This window comes from Vigna umbellata, chromosome 3 (genome assembly GCF_029865625.1).
Source record: "Vigna umbellata cultivar VRB3 chromosome 3, Vumbellata_1.0, whole genome shotgun sequence".
Classification (NCBI taxonomy): domain Eukaryota; kingdom Viridiplantae; phylum Streptophyta; class Magnoliopsida; order Fabales; family Fabaceae; genus Vigna; species Vigna umbellata.
In genome coordinates this window covers 29,361,968-29,375,156 of record NC_142167.1, presented here as the reverse complement: position 1 = coordinate 29,375,156, position 13,189 = coordinate 29,361,968, and the positions used below count along the sequence as shown (strand labels likewise).

The 13,189-nt window shown below is 34.7% G+C and overlaps 3 pseudogenes; all 3 read right to left on the bottom strand.

The window, feature by feature from the left end:
• Positions 1-1,120: 1,120 nt before the first annotated feature.
• On the bottom strand, positions 1,121-3,075 carry LOC124823860 (soyasapogenol B glucuronide galactosyltransferase pseudogene; annotated as a pseudogene).
• Positions 3,076-3,256: 181 nt separating this feature from the next.
• Positions 3,257-6,971, bottom strand: LOC124823864 (soyasapogenol B glucuronide galactosyltransferase pseudogene; annotated as a pseudogene).
• Positions 6,972-7,107: 136 nt separating this feature from the next.
• Positions 7,108-8,906, bottom strand: LOC124823862 (soyasapogenol B glucuronide galactosyltransferase pseudogene; annotated as a pseudogene).
• Between the last annotated feature and the right edge of the window lie 4,283 nt (positions 8,907-13,189).

Sequence of the window (13,189 nt, the reverse complement as noted above, 5' to 3'; positions counted from 1 at the left end):
CCCTTTATTTTTTGGCGTCTCAATTAGGTCCTTATTTTTGTTAATTTGATGCAAATAAATCCTTTCCGTCAATTTCATCAAACGGCGTTAATGAATGTGTGACGTGGCCTTACACGTGTCAAAGGATTTATTTGCATCAAATTAACAAAAATAAGGACCCAATTGAGACGCCAAAAAATAAAGGAACCTATTTCAAATTCTAAACAAAAATAGGGACCTATTGAGACATTAAACCAAAATGTTTATTAGGATAAAATTTGGGAATAGCTTTCTGTGTTTAGCTAATGTTTATTTCTGGAGTTGTTCTGTGAAGGGAAAAGGAAAGTAATTGTGAGTAAAGAGGTGGGAAAAGAGACTGTGGACTGTAATTTTCTTTCAAATTTGTGTTTTTATGGTGCTGTTGTTTAGAAAGACACCTATCATATCACATGAACGCTCAGATTTTTCATTACTTGAGTTGATTTCGAAAGAAAACTTGACAGTTACCACAATACCACATCATAATTGGACACTAACAAACCTCTAATGTGTTGTTTAAACCATTTTGATTTGGTTTTGTACCCTTCATCTATTGTGTTGTGGTTTATGATACAGGTGCAGGGTTCTAACATTAATCTCACTCACCATCAATTTCTAGTATGTGCTTCATACTGTGTTCAATGCCCCAAGTATTTCATTTTCATTTTCCTCCTTTTTTAACCAAATTTTAATCCCTATCCTAACATTCAAAAAATACAAAGTTATCAAAAGAAATTTATCGATATAGATACAATGTCAAAGCCAGTTAACCCGGCTTAAGATAAAAATAAATCAACTTAATTTGGTTCATTTTCTTTTTCTAGTTTTAGGATGATTTATTCTTATTGTAATATAACAACAATAAATCCACTTAATTTTTTGTAACAGTATAATTAAAGTATTAATACATTTTATCAAATATTATTATAAAGATAATAATTGAAAATAAAAGTATGACATTTTTTAAAAATTGGGTTACCGAAACTAATGTAATTATTTTTAGTATATACAAGGAATATAATCAAATTTTATAAATTGTTAAAATATAAACAAACAAAATTTACAATATAACATTAAATCGACAAAACAAAATCGTGTCTCGTAACAAAAAACTTGAATACATAAATTTTAGCAATAGTTTAATTTAATAATTTCCTTTTCCATCATCATTTTCAAAAATGACTTATCAAGAATAAAGACCAGCAAACTTCGAAGCCGGAGTTCTTCAATATTGCTATTCCACCTTCAAAATCCTTTAATACCTTAGGATGATTTGTTAAGCAAAAAAGAGGAAGCATCAAGACTAAATTTTTATTTTTTTTTTCTTCAATGATTTTAGCTCATCTAACAACTGCATGAGGCTGTTGAAAGACGATCCTCCCTCCTCTGTAGTTTTCTTGGAAGCACCTGCAAGTTCTCTTGCTCTCCTTCTGATTTCTGTGCTCTCTTCTTTTCCCATCAACTGTACCACAGCCTTTGCAATCTCTTCCCTTCCCACCATTGCATCCTCTCCCAGCCTTGTCCAGAACTTGTTTTCCTTAGCTCCTACCGGAACTCCGATCTTCAACACATCAACTAACAGCTTTTCATTGTAAAATTGCTCTGCAAACATTGGCCATGTCATCATTGGCACTCCAGCACTCACACTTTCAAGAATCGAATTCCAACCACAGTGAGTCACCATGCCTCCTATGGCAGGGTGGTCCAATATCAGCAGCTGTGGTGCCCAGTTCCATATGATAAAACCCTTCTTGCTTCTTTTCATCTTCTCCTCAAACTCTTGAAGGAAAATTTGTCCATTGTCAATTTCATCTTTTTCTCGTGCAACCCAGATGAAACTACAGCCAGAAATTTCGAGCCCGTGAGCAATTTCAACGATTTGAGCATGTGGGAGCCTCGTCAGGCTCCCAAAACTCACATAAAGTACGGACTCGTTTTGCTTAGAGTTAAGCCAATTTAGCCACTCTGAATCTTGTGCAAAGTCCTCCTTGTGTCCCCTAGTGACCTTTTCCTCTTTCCCCTTGTTAGCCCATGCTGAAACTGGTCCTATACTCCAGCACTTGATCCCCTTAGTACTTTTATAAAGATGCTCATAATCACCTTCAAGTTCATGAAAACTGTTGCACAGCGTTCCATAGCTTCTCATCTCTGATTCATTGGCTTCATTCATTAAGTCTGAAAATTCATCCTTAGTCTTTATCCATTGTTCTAGCTGCAAGTTGGTCATCTCAATATTATGTGGAAGGCCAGGAATTGAGAACTTCTGGGTGGCAGAAGCTACCCTCTCATGAGGCTTATGCTTTCTGATAAAATAAGTGGCACAGCTTGCGAAGTGGCTTGCACTGTAAAAGTAAAGCCTTGGAATGCCTAGTTTTGCAGCTGATTCAACTGTCCAAGGATACAGCAGATCAGTTACAAGACAATCTGGTTGCAGATCATGAAACAGAAGCTCAAATGGACCTTGGAGCATCGACACTCCATAAAAGATTTTACCAATTATATCTAGGGAAGTGCCATCTTTGAGGTTTTCAGCCCCATCAGGGAGACCTAGTTGGGCAGTTGGGAATGGTACCACTTGAGTTCTGATGTGGTATCCACAATTGAAGTCACTGTCTATGGCGTTTTGGAATGTCAAAGCATTAGCATGGGTGGTGATGATGGTAACACTAGCACCATATCTAGCAAAAAGCCTTGCTGTATCCACCATGGGGTTCAAATGGCCAGGAGATAGATATGGTAGAAAAATTACATTGAGTTGGTGGGATTCTGTCTCCATTGCAAACTGTGTTTAGAAAAAATCACTCACACTTCTCCTTCCAAACACAAATACAGCTTGTACCTCTCTTTCAACTTTCGACATCCATTTTTCAAGTGGTAAGTGCTATTCTTTTTGTATGACCACTAGACTTGAGACAAGAACCATTTTCTGTTAATTATTAACTTGATCATTTGGCCGGTTCTTGGTCTCCTCGTTCTTCTTGACACGCTTCTTTCGTTAGCTTCTGCCTCAAATCTTCTTGTATCCTATTTTTCTTTTTGTTGGAGTAATTAAAACAAGGTTTGAAACTAGACTAGCATATTTTAGGTTGAAAATGTCAAACTTAAGAGTATTCTAATGTCTGTTTCTATGTACTGACGGCCATAAACTTTGTTAAAATGATTATCAAACTGCATAATCAGGTTAAAAAATAGGTAGACTAATCAGGCTGGGAACTTGTTCATGTCATCTATTTTGTTCCCTAACAAGTAAAAAACACTTGTTGTAGTTGAAAAATAGGAACCACTAAAACAACAACACATGGAAACTTTGTATTGTTGCAAAAGAAACTGAGTTATCATCTGACATAGCACAGCACCAAAATGTGAATATTCCATCAACCTACCTTTTTCCCCCTTATTATATACCATAGGCCGGTGGTTTTGTCATTATATAGAAATTGTAATTTATATTATAAAAGTAAATATAATTAATAAATGAAATATATAATAACAAAGCTTTACTGGCTCCATAATCAAGGTATAGCTGATATATTAATGATATAAGGTAAAGCTGATATATTTCTTATTTTCGCAAATTGAGTGGCATCAAACAATAATTTTTAGCCTGTTTGTATTATTTTCGAAACATAATTTGTCCTCATAATATATAGACTTTGGTAATGATGTGTATTGAAACACTTGTTTTCATAATAATTTGTTCAAATACGAATAGAATAGGGCTCTTTATCATTCTCCAAACTCTGTTCTAGTACAAGAAATACTCAAGATCAGAACTCTAGTAATGTTGCTAAGAAATTTAGAGCAGAGTTAGAAGAATTATGTAATGACACTGAATTAGTTGCGACAAAGCTTTCAAACCATGTGATTGAAGAAAAAGTCATGTTAGAAAAGCAAATTGGAACCGTTGTTTACATTCCACTTATGTCAATGTCTCCACATTTTGGATACATGGAAGCTTGCAAATAGTTGGTATATCAGTACTCACCAAAATATTTCCTCCCTTTTTTTTCTAGCGGGGAAATTTACCAATCTCTTAGTTAAGTTGTTAGTCTTTGTTTTCTTCTTTTTCGTTTCCTTTTTCCTTATCCAAAATGTTCAAACAAGAAAATGACATGACATAGGAAAAACTAAAATATTATACTGAAACACTGACAGAAGTAGCAAGCTAGATCCATGTAAAACAGTTTCAGAAGTACTTGAAGTTGTTGTTCATCTTGTTCTATAAGCAAAAGGAATTATAAAATCACTAGCTTCACCTCCGAGAAGCACTACATTAATGCTCCATTTCAATTATCTACCCTGCTTCTGTATGTGCTTTAGATATCTTCAACGATTTAAGCTCATATATCAACTGAGTCAAGTTGTTATAAGAGTGTCCACCCTCCTCTATAGTCCTCTTGGCAGCATCACTGAGTTTTCTTGCTCTCTTCCTCATTTCTTTGCTCTCTTGGCTACTTCCCATCAAAAGCATCACAACCTTCACTATATCCTCTCTTCTCACCATTGCTTCATCACCCAAGCTCATCCAAAACGTGTTTTCCTTCACTCCAACTGAGACTCCAATCTTCAAGACATCAACTACCAACTTCTCATTGTAGGATTGCTCAGCAAAGATTGGCCAGGTGATCATTGGCAATCCAGCACTCACACTTTCAAGAATGGAATTCCAACCACAGTGAGTCACCATTCCTCCTATGGCAGGGTGGTCCAATATCAGCAGCTGTGGTGCCCAGTTCCATATGATAAAACCTTTCTTGTTTTCTTTCATCCTCTTCTCAAACTCTTGTAGGAAACTATCTTCATTCTCATTTTCATCCTTTTTCCTGATGACCCAGATGAAGCTATGACCAGAATGCTCAAGCCCATGAGCCAGTTCAACAAGTTGAGCATGAGGGAGCCAGACGAGGCTACCAAAACATACGTAAAGTACAGATTCATTTTGCTTAGAGTTAAGCCAATTTAGCCATTGTGGCTCTTCTTCAAGGTCCTCCTTGTGTCCTCTATTAGCCTTTTGTCCATCATCTTTGTTAACCGACGAAGAAACTGGTCCAATTGTCCAAGATTTGATCCCCAATAAACTCTGATGAAGTTGCTCATAATCGCTTTCAAGTTCATGAAAACTATTATACAGTGCTCCATAGCTTTTAGTCTCCGATTCAAACATTGCATCAAAGTAGCCTGTGGTTTCGTTCTTAGTCCTTTCCCATTCCGCTACCTGCGCTGGCGTCATCTCTATTCTTTGAGGTAAACCGGGAATTGTAAACTTGTGGGTATCAGAGACTAGGATTTCATGAGGTCTATGCTTCCTAATAGAATGACTAACGCAGTTGGAGAAGTAGCTTGAGCTGTAAAAGAAAAGCCTTGGAATACCCAGTTTTGTAGCAGACTCCACTGTCCAAGGATAGCAAAAATCAGTCACTATACAATCTGGTTGCAGGTCTTGAAACAGAAGCTCAATTTGATCTTTAAGCATTGATATTCCATGCCTGATTTGACCCAACATTTCTGGGGTAGTGCTATCTTTAATGTTTTCAACCCCATCAGGGAGACCAACTTGGTCCGCAGGGAATGGAATCACAAGAGTTCTGATGTCGTATCCACAACTGAAGTCATCTTCAATGTCCTTTTGGAATGTTAAAGCATTGGCTTTGGTAGTGATAATGGTAGCACTCGCACCATGCTTGGCAAATAGTCTGGTGGTGTCTACCATTGGTATCATATGGCCAGGTGTTGGATATGGAAGAAAAAGGACATTGAGGTGGTTGCGCCATTGAGCTTTCATTGCTTGTGCAAAGTACGAGGTTCTACTCCTTAGGGGTAGATGCTGCTTCAGAAAAAATAAAGCTTGAAGAGAAGTTTCTGTTATATATAGAGAAAGAATTTCAAGCTTGTATCTGAAAAATAAATCAGAACCCTTCATTCTTTGTAATCATATATAGGCCTAATTAAATAAAAGAAATTCCCAAGAGGAGAAAGATAGTAGAACAATACTTGTTCCAGAAAACTACGTGGAAATTGTCTATCTTTTTCTCAGAGGAGGTCGGCGTCGGTTGCCTATCTCTCAGTGAAGACTTAAACAAAGCCAACGCTAGTCTTTCAAATTTTCTGAAACATCTCTCACGTGGTAAGTGCTGTTCGTTTTATGTGATAGTTGGTAAGGAGAAGTATTATTTTATGTTTGTCTTGTCTGTTGTTTGTTTAATCATGTCGCCTGCTCTTTCTTTCTGCCTTTGTTCTTTGACTTACGCATACTATAGATTCTGCTTGTTCGGCTTTTTTGGGATCAGTTATTTTTTACTGTGGTTCGGTTCATGTCTGCTCACAACTCAAGGAAGCAGAACATACAGGTCACTCTTTGCTTGTTTTTTATGGCACTTTACCATGTTTCAAATTGCAAACTTTGCATGGAATGGAAAGTTTTCTAAACTTTTCTTCTTGTTTGGCCTATGACTATGTTAAAATCCAAGAATGGAATTATTTATACCTATTATAATCCACTTTTATTTACAGTTTAATATATTATTTTACTATTATTATCATTTAATTAATTAATGGTTTAGATTATAAGTTTAAGAAATTTTAAAAGAGCTCTCCTTCTTTTATAAAAGAGCTCTCCTTCTTTTGCAGTTACTCTGAGAACATCCTTAAAAGAACACATATTTCCATCAAAATTAAAGAATGGTCTGCAATCTGCTCAACCCACATTGATTTCCTAAAATAAGTTTGCACCCATAACAAATAACAAAATTTTGTTAAAATAAATTTTGAATAGTTAAATTGAAATATACAAACTTGGATTAGGTTGAAAATATAAAAAAGAATCCAAATTTTACTTTTGCAAAATTTATGTAGTAAATTTACTAGTAAACAAGAGTAAGCAAACATGTCACCCCACTGAATATATTATTCTGCAAAGTTAGAAAATTTTCAAGGGAAAAAGCCAACATAACTTTGTTTTGTCATTCTAAGAACTTCCGTACAACACGTGGGGCATTTGGGATATCAGTTAGCCACAATAGTGTTGTTTATCTTACCTCTCACTTCGTCACAATTTCCTGAGCTAAAATCGTTAAAATATGCAAACGGCAATTAATGGAAAAAAAAAAAATACTTAAATTATTAGCGGCACAACGAAACAGCGACAAGAAACCTAGCCGAATCCATGTTCATCTAATATAGAAAGTTTCACAAAGCCTTGTAAGCGGTTTATTCATCTTGTTAAAAGGCTTCAGAAAATCATCGATACATCTCCTAGAGCCATTTCATTGCTGCTCCATTTCAGTTATCTAACTTGTTTCTGCAAGTGCTTTAGATATCTTCAATGATTTAAGCTCATCTATCAACTGAATCAAGTTGTTGTAAGAGTGTCCACCCTTCTCTATAGTCTTCTTGGAAGCATCACCCAATTTTATTGCTCTCTTTCTCATTTCTCTGCCCTCTTCTGTCTCCATCAACTGTAAGACAGCCTTGATAATCTCTTCCCCTTCCACCACGTTATCCTTGTCACCTAATGCCCAAAACTTGTTTTCCTTAGCTCCCACTGAAACTCCAACCTTCAACACATCAACTATCAACCTCTCATTGTAAAATTGTTCTGCAAACATAGGCCATGTGATGACTGGCAATCCAGCACTCAAGCTTTCAAGAAGAGAGTTCCAACCACAGTGAGACACAATGCCTCCTATGGCAGGATGATTCAATATCAGCAGCTGTGGTGCCCAGTTCCATATGATAAAACCCTTCTTGCTTTCTTTCATCTTATCCTCAAACTCTTGCAGGAAACTGTATTCGTTCTCATCTGCATCCTTTTTCCTCACGACCCAGATGAAACTATGACCAGAATTTTCAAGCCCGTAAGCCAGTTCTGCAAGTTGAGCATGATGGAGCCTAGTGAGGCTTCCAAAATTCACATAAATTACAGAGTCATTCGGCTCAGTGTTAAGCCAAGTTAGCCACTCTGGCTCTTCTGGAAGGTCCTCCTTGTGTTCCCTATTGATCTTTTGTCCATCATCCTTGTTAACCCAGGCTGAAACTGGTCCAATACTCCAAGATTTGATCCCCACTATACTCTTATGAAGTTGCTCATACTCGCTTTCAAGTTCATGAAAACTATTATAGAGTGCTCCATAGCTTCTTCTCTCTGATGCAAACATTAGCTCAAAATAGTATGAGACTTCTTCACGAACCCTTTGCCAGTTTGCAAGCTGTAGAGGGGTCATCTCTATTCTATGAGGAAAACCAGGAAATGAAAATTTGTCGGTATCTGACACTAACCTCTCCTGAGGCCTGTGCTGCATGACAGAATGAGTAGCACAGTCGGATAGGTAGCTTGAGCTGCAAAAGAAGATTCTTGGAATACCCAGTTCTGCTGCGGATTCCACAGTCCAAGGATAAAACATATCACTCACTATGCAATCTGGATGAAGATCTTGAAACAGAAGCTGAATATGATCCTTGAGCATTGATATTCCACGACTGATTCGGCCCAGTAGTTCTAGGGAAGTGCCATCTTTGATGTTTTCAACCCCTTCAGGAAGACCTACTTGAGCTGCAGGGAACGGAACCAGTTGGGTTCTGATATGGTATCCATGGCTGAAGTCACTGTCGATGGCATTTTGGAAAGTTAAGGCATTTGCGGGGGTTAATATAATGGTGACATTAACACCATGCCTAGCAAATAACCTTGCTGTGTCGATCATGGGGTTCATATGGCCAGGAGTTGGATATGGAAGAAAAGTGACATTCAATTGGTGTTGGTGTTTAGTATCCATAGCTTTGGCCATCTATGAGGTTCTATTTCTTTGCTTTCAGACAACTTTCTGTGATACCCACACAATGGTTATAGACTTATATATATAAGCTTAAAAATTGTTAGCAAGAAAAAGATTTTTGTCTTTATAAAAATTGTAAGGGATATGTTTTTCTGTACTCAGGATAATATTTATATTTTTTTTATTGAACATATATCTTTTAACAAAAATGAATAATAAATTTTTTGAATTAAATAAAAAAAAGTGTGAATGAATGATATATATGAATTATAGGGAAATACATGCAAGGAGGTTATGCGTGGCATTGAATTAGTTGACATTATGAGAAGGTGAGAGGAGCACAATACTTATGTTGTCTTCGTGGCTAAAAAGTTGCTATTTCACATTTGAAATGTCCACAGTTGAATGTTACACGGATCCTTTTCGGTTTTATTGGTGTGGCTTGATAAATATAACGAGGAAAACGAGTAGCAATAATAATATAATAATAGTTGAAGTCATCCATTCAAACTTTTCTTCAAAATAGCTAGTAATTTAGTAGGAAAAAGAATTTAGTAGGAAAAGAAGCGTGCGTATGCACGGGTCACTCGGCCACTTAAAAACTATAAAATAATGTACTCGTGGAGATGCATAATTTTGTGAATTTGTGAAGGACATCCGTGGTGGTTGGCTCATAAAGACTTACATAGCGGGTAAAATTGGATCAATCAAATTTATTTATTTATTTAGTCTTATGTGTCAATATAACTGATCAAAGAAGGCATATGTGGTGGGTTGGTTTATTGATCTATTTTTTAAAATTAAAAATTTAAATAAAAAATAATTTTAGAAATTTACTTTTTTTATATTATATGATTTAAAAAATTTAATTATATAATAATATTATAATAAAAATATAATAATATTTTTGTAATTTAAATCATTAATATTTATAAATTAAATTTTAATTATTAATTATAATAAATTAATCTAATATATAACTATAGTAATTATTTTAATTCATCCAATTAAAGATATTAATTAATTAAAAATTAAAAAATATTTATATAAATATTTTTATTTAATTTAATATATAAATTTTATTACTCATGTCACTAGAAAAGTAAAATCTTTTAAAAGTTCGTATACTCACCAACATGCCTCACTCACTTTTTATTTTATTGCTTACTTAAAAATAATGATCAATTTTCTTTTAATCATCAAATTTTTGTTTTAGTTGTGACAATCACTAATGCAAAATTGACTTTTAACGTCACCCAATAGATGTTGGTCCACCAAAACCCCAACGTAAATAATTGATCCTGTCATTTATTTTGTGGAGATGCATAATTTTGTGGAGGACATCCATGGTTGTTGGCTCGTAAAGCCTATCATTCAATAACTTACATGGTGGAAAAAAGTGTCAATCAAATCGATACTCGGTGTTTTTTTTAAGGCTTAATACCCTATTTTGTCCCCAGTTTCGCTCGATAATGTCAAATTAGTCCATCCTTTAAAACGTGCGTCAATTACGTCCCTACTTAATAAAATTTATATCAATGAAATCCCTTCTGTTAAATCCATACAAACGGCGTTAATTATTTTTCTGTATCTTCTATTAACGCCGTTTGTACGGATTTAACGGAAGGGATTTCATTGATATAAATTTTATTAAGTAGGGACGTAATTGACGCACGTTTTAAAGGATGGACTAATTTGACATTGTCGAGCGAAACTGGGACAAAATAGGGTATTAAGCCTTTTTTTAATTATTTCTTTTGTCTAATGTGTCAATATAATGGATCAAATAAGGCATGTGGTGGGTTGGTTTATTGATCTACTTTTTAAAATTAAAAATTAAAATAAAAAATAATTTTAAAAATTTACTTTTTTTATATTATTTGATTTAAAAAATGTAATTATATAATAATATTGTAATAAAAAATTAAAAATTGTTGTAATTTTAAATCATTAATATTTATAAGTTAAATTTTAATTATTAATTATAATAAAAATCTAATATATAATGTCAGACCTCATTAAAAACGCACCCAAAACCCATCTGAACGGACGCCAGGTGTCAAGCAACGAAGATTAGAAATCAGATAGTGGAATGCAGGTGTCAGCAGAGGAGCGGACGTTCGGTTTTAACAAAACAAAATTTTCTGAAAATCGCGTCACACTCTCTACATGCATCTTCTTCTCCAAAATCTGATTTTTCTCAAATTTCTCCTTCTCTCTAAAAGCTCTCCCTTCTGTCTACCAAAACTCACCATTTCTCTTCTCCGATCTCCGTTCAGGCACCGTAGGAGCACTCCCGGCATCCCAAGCTTCATTTTGAACCGAACAGTTTCGAGTTCTGAAACCGGTAAGTTTCCTTGTCTTTAGCCGATCGTTTCTGGTACATGCAAACCAAGTTCTGGTTGCATGCTGTCATCTAGACTGAGCCATTATTAATTTTATGTTGTTTGGTTTAGTTTGAAGAGTTGTTGAGCGTTGAGAGTAGAAAGATCTGTAGTCAGACGAACCAAAATCTGCCTTTAGGACGATCGTTCACACTAGAGGCAAGGGAAGCTTATCTAATTTAATTGTATGTTCTTTGTATGATGCGTATGATGAAATTTACCTTGTGTGTTGGATTGTTTGAAATGTATGTTTATGCATGAATTAAATTATATAAGCTTACCCTGTATTTCCTGTCGTGTCTTGTTTTGTATATTCGTCTTGTCGTTGCAATGATCATCCGTGTGGATGTGAGCAGAAGGGGGCGAGCTGTTGGAAGATGTGCTGGAAGAAGAAAATTTGGTCGAGATTGAAGTTAAGACCGAACAGTAGAACGTTCGGTCTGTAGTTTAAGTTTTTGTAGTGAGGTGGTCGTTCGATCACCTTTCCATTCTGTTATGTATGACCGATTGATGTATATTGTTTTGTAAACCGTTCGGTTAGTTTTGTACTGCTGTATAGTTTAAGTTTGTAACTCTTTCTGTAAGGTTGTTTGGCCATAACCGTACGCTCTTCTAAATTTAAGACTGATCTGAATTATTATTAAATGTAATTATTCTATCATATAGTTTATACTGTATTTTTGGGATGTTACATATAACTATAGTAATTATTTTAATTCATCCAATTAAAGATATTAATTAATTAATTAAAAACTAAAAAATATTTACATAAATATTTTTATTTAATTTAATATAGGGTTTTTGTCGCTCATGTCATTAGAAAGATAAAATCTTTTAAAGTTCGTATATTCAGGAGCATGTCTCACACACTTTTTATTTTATTATTAACTTTAAAATAATGGTCGATCTTCTACTAAATATTTTGTTGTAATTGTGATATTAGAGGAATAATCTAAGAAATTTAAGGAAGTCAAAAGATTTTGGTTAACGTGCATACATTATTTCTTGAAAAGAAATCTCTTGAACGTAAATAAGTATACAAAATAAAATATCACTCAATGGAAGTATAAAGCATTTAAAAGTGAGAGTTGTTATATTCATACATCGTAAGAGATAGGGAATAAAGTATGTGCAACATTTTCCTTAATGGTAAAATTATTCATCATACGTACCTTGATGGTTGTGGCAATAATTAGAAAAGACATGTTCACCAGATGGATGTACATAACATGCTTCTCCTTAGGGTTCTTGAGGGGGTTTCCTTTGAAAGAGATTATATAAATGTGACATGAGTCCAACCTATATAAGGAATTGATATCATTTTTAACCTAAAAGCTTGAAGCAATGGGTCTTTTTATTATATGGTGTTTAACTTTGTCATTCGTACCCAATGTGAGACTTAAACTCACACTTGAATTATTCCCAACAATATCTTCCACCAACGTGAGTCCCTTTTCATATGATCTACTTCCTCTCAAGTGTAGGTAACTTTTAGTTATATTATTATCGTTGTGGTCGTGGTGTTGATTTGTTTTTGTTGTTGTTGTTATTATCACAACAGTCTAAGCAGTCACCCACCATTACCTTAAAACCATTAATGGGTTCTTGAGAGAGTTTCATTAGGAAGATATTATATAAACGTGACATGAGTCCAACCACATAAGAAATTGACACTACTTTTAACCAAAAACCTCAAGGCATTATCAATATTTTTCTTATATGGTGTTTAATTTTGTCACTTTTACCTAGTGTGAGACTAAGAATCACACTTGGATTATTCCCAACATTTCCATGATGATTGGCTTGATGAGGTGTACAAGAAAGTCCCTCCAAGTTTTAAAAACATTGATCCAAATTTAGTTTGTATATTGAAAAGGTTTTTGTCAAGGTCTTCCACAATGAGTAAATGGATTATAACATCATGACTTCTCTTTAATGAAATTGAACCATATTAGACTTCATTGTTATGAATGAATGGTGCAAATACAAAATGCTATGAATAAACTCCTTCAACCA